The sequence below is a fragment of the Bufo gargarizans genome, chromosome 8 (genome assembly GCF_014858855.1).
Source record: "Bufo gargarizans isolate SCDJY-AF-19 chromosome 8, ASM1485885v1, whole genome shotgun sequence".
NCBI lineage: Eukaryota > Metazoa > Chordata > Amphibia > Anura > Bufonidae > Bufo > Bufo gargarizans.
In genome coordinates this window covers 151,465,825-151,469,751 of record NC_058087.1, presented here as the reverse complement: position 1 = coordinate 151,469,751, position 3,927 = coordinate 151,465,825, and positions in this window count along the sequence as shown.

Here is a 3,927-nt window from a genome sequence, read left to right as displayed (position 1 = left end):
ATTTTCTAATATATTTTTCTCATAAACATCTTTTGGTCCATTCAGAGTCTGACAACTTCAACTTTCACATTTTTACAAACGTCTTTATAAGGTATAACCAGCTAACAATTCTGATTTTGCCTGGAATTTGCACCCCTTTTCTCAAAGTTGAATTCACCTTAAAACCATTCCATCACCCCTGCAGTAAAAGCCACACTTAGGGCTCATTCACACCACTGTATGAATGAGTCCACATATGTTCCGTAATTTTGCGGAAAGGATGTGGAACCATTCATTTCAATAGGCTGCAAAAGATGTGGACAGCACACCGTGTGCTGTCCGCATCTATTGTTCCGTTCCGAAAAAAAAAATATATGGAGCAGGTCCCATTCTTGTCCTCAATCGCAGACAAGAATAGGAATTTCTTTAATGGGCCGCCCGTTCTGTAAATTGCAGAACACACACGGGCGGCATCCGTGTTTTGCGGACCACAAAACACGGAGCGGTCGTGTGAATGCACCCTTAGGGTAGGTTCCCACCTCAGTCTAACTGATCTAGCAGTGGACAGCCTGCTGGAAGAGGACATGAACAGTCTGCTTTCCGGAAGAATGCCAGCGAAACCCGGCACGTGGCCAGATCCCATTACGGTCAACTCCGGTCAGAACAGCCTGCTGGAGGTGTTAAATGGAGGTGGTCCTCCAGAACGTTAAGCATAAGACCACTTTCACACATCAGTGACACCAGGGAATTATGCCCTATTTTTGTCCGTGATCATGAATCCCTTGCGCACATTACAGCCTACTGGGCCGTGAAAACCACAGACACGACACGGATGCTATCCATGTTTGGTCTGTGGTCTTCACAAACCATTGTGTAGGAGAAGCTCTGGAAATCTATTTTCAGCGTAGCTGTGTCTGTGAAATACGGAGGACACAGAGAGAGCAAAAAACAGATACACAAAGCAAACACAGATGTACCACTGACCATCTTGTCAGGGATGTGTGAAAGAGGCCTAAGGCTGCTGCATGCAGCCAGCACTAACCATCTGCAGCAGCCAACATCATCTACGTGATTCTGAAGGACATAGCTCAGTTTACCTGCTAAATTGTGCATCCTTTGGCCGCTGCAGGTGGGCAGGATCTAGGCACCATGCTGCAGCCACTGTTTAAACCCAGTCTAAGATAAGAAGATTATAGGGGCTGTAAATTGAGCAAAAACTTTGTCAGCTTTTGCTTAGAATTACCCTTTAAAGGAGTTCTCAGTTTTTCTTACATTGATGACATCCTCAGAATCAGATCATCAGGGGCCCGAAAGCCAGCATCCCTGCCGATCCGCTGTATGAAGAGACAGCAGTGCTCGTACAGCCGTCACACTGAAGTGGAGGAGCCGTAGTTACACCGACAGGTAAATAGAGAAGGGAACACAGCGCTCGTACGAGCTCTGCCTCCTCGTCATACAGCTGATCAGTGGAGGTGCCAGCAGTTGGGCCCCCACCGATCTGAGGATAGGTCATCAATATGAGAAAAGCGGAAACCGCCTTCAAAAACCAAAAAGATGAGTTGTCAAAAGTTTAAAAAATATATACAATATGATAATTAAGATTCAAACATCTATGAGATTGAAAAACAGACTGCAGAACAAAGCACCGCGTCCATGAAAAAACTGTATCAAGGGCAACGGAGAGTGGTCTAGAAAACGCAGGTGTGCACACAGCTCAGCGATGATGCATTTGTAGAGCTGGTCATACACATCGGCTACATGTAGCCTGAACCTACCAAATTCAGCAGGGGCTTCCAACTCTCCCCAAATGGCAGGTTTGGTGGAAGAGAAGGTTTGGGTAGGTCCAATCGCTCTGCTGGAGATAAGCCACGGCCATAAGGACTAAGCAAGCATGGATATGGTTGTCGCCAACTGCTATCTAATGTGTATGGCCAGCCTCACCATCTAGCTATACACTGGGCCATATTAACTGCAAAATCTTAACCTATACACTGCATACAAAAATATCACTGGTGCTTTCTGTACACATTACAACAAAGCAATTGTCATGTACATTTCTTACAGAATGTAGACTGGGGTGGACTGAACATGGAGAGCCCCTGGGGATATCTAGGAATCCACTGGACATCAGCACCTATACTAATCACACAAACACCTACAATAATGGGTACGAAACTGGTTAATGAACACTTTCTTACTCTCCATCATATCAATACAATGCCCTCTCCAGTGCCTATGCCCTATGGGTGTCAATTTTACAAAAATGTCAAGATGGCAAAACAGACCGATCAGTTCAGACATACAATATCAAAGGCAGATTTTTCCCGCTGGACCACAAGGATTATTAGTCAGTATACTCCTAAACATACACGTACAGACACAGGATGAGTAAGAGTAACGGCCCCTACCGCTGCCAATCACAATGGTGGACAATCACTAGAGTGGGCTATTGACCTATTTGACATTAGAGGCAGCCATTTATTTGACAGCTAATGCAAAAAACGAGATTTTTGTATAACTTACCAGTAAAATCTCTTTCTCGCTCTTTCCTTGGGGGACACAGAAGACCTTGGGTATAGCTCATCTCCATAGGAGGCGTGACACTAAGTGAAAACTGTTAAGCCCCTCCTCCACAGCTATACCCTCAGCCTGGAGAGAGAGACTGCCAGTTGCGTGTCCAAGCAGTGAGAAAAGGCAAAGTCCAAAAGTGGAACCAACAAGCCAACTACCCAACGGGTAAAACAAACTCGGAAACCGTGCAGAGAAAAACAAAGAATGGGTGGGTGCTGTGTCCCCCAAGGAAAGAGCGAGAAAGAGATTTTACTGGTAAGTTATACAAAAATCTCGTTTTCTCGCCCAATTTCCTTGGGGGACACAGAAGACCTTGGGACGTTCAATAGCAGTCCAAGAGGGGAGGGACCACAGCACCAAGGCAAGGCACCCGAAGGCATCAAGAAACCGCCGCCTGCAGACCAGGCGGCCCAAGGCATCATACGCCGAAGCCCCAGTGCGCACCCTGTAGAACTCGGTAAGGTGTGCAAGGAAGACCAGTGACCGCCTTGCACAAATGCATGGCCGAAGCCTTATGCCTACGGCTCAGGAGGCACCGACCGCTCTGGTGAAATGAACGGTGACACCAAAAGCAGAACCCTGCCCGTGGTGCGGTAACCACAGCAATAGACACTCAGAGAGCGAAGGAAGCCACCCTGGAGGCCGTCAACCCTTTGCGCGGACATCCCGGAAACACAAGAGACCGAACGCCGACTAGAGTCGGAGATCTCCAAGGAACAACTGCAAACCCAAACAATCTCCAAGCGGTGAAGCGCCCGTTCCCGGAGACGGGAAGGGGATGACCAAGCCTCGTAGATAAGAAGGCAGATACCACCCTCAGAAGGAAGGGACGGGATGGAGAAACAGCCCTGTCCTGGAAAAGGACAGAAGGCACAGAACACGAAGGGCCACCCCTCAGGCACCCGCCAGACATGATGGCAACAGCAAACACAACTGTACAGGACAGAAGGAGTAGGGGGAACTTCCACAATGGCACCAAGGGAAAGAGTGGAGCGCCAAGAGCTCAGTGTGTAATTCCCAGGACGGTACCAGGGAACGGTACAGAGGATACCAAAGAGCCACTCTGTGGAAGAAGGTCAGGACAGGCCCAGAAAAAACGCTGCAAGGGGAAGGACAGCGCCGACACTTGACACTTCAAGTAACAGAGTCCCAGTCCCAGGGTCAGGCCGGACTAGAGAAAGACAGAACCAAAAGGTAGAGAAAAGCAGAGTGGGGGAATGCCCCGCTCACCACAAACCCAGGCAAGAACCCCAAGTCCGACAACCGAACCTGGACGAAGCACAGTCGGGAGCGAACACTAGCGCGCTCGCAGGAATCGCTTGGCAAGCGGGAGAAAACCCAATGTGACCAGGCGCAGACCAGTAACATGGCCCAAGG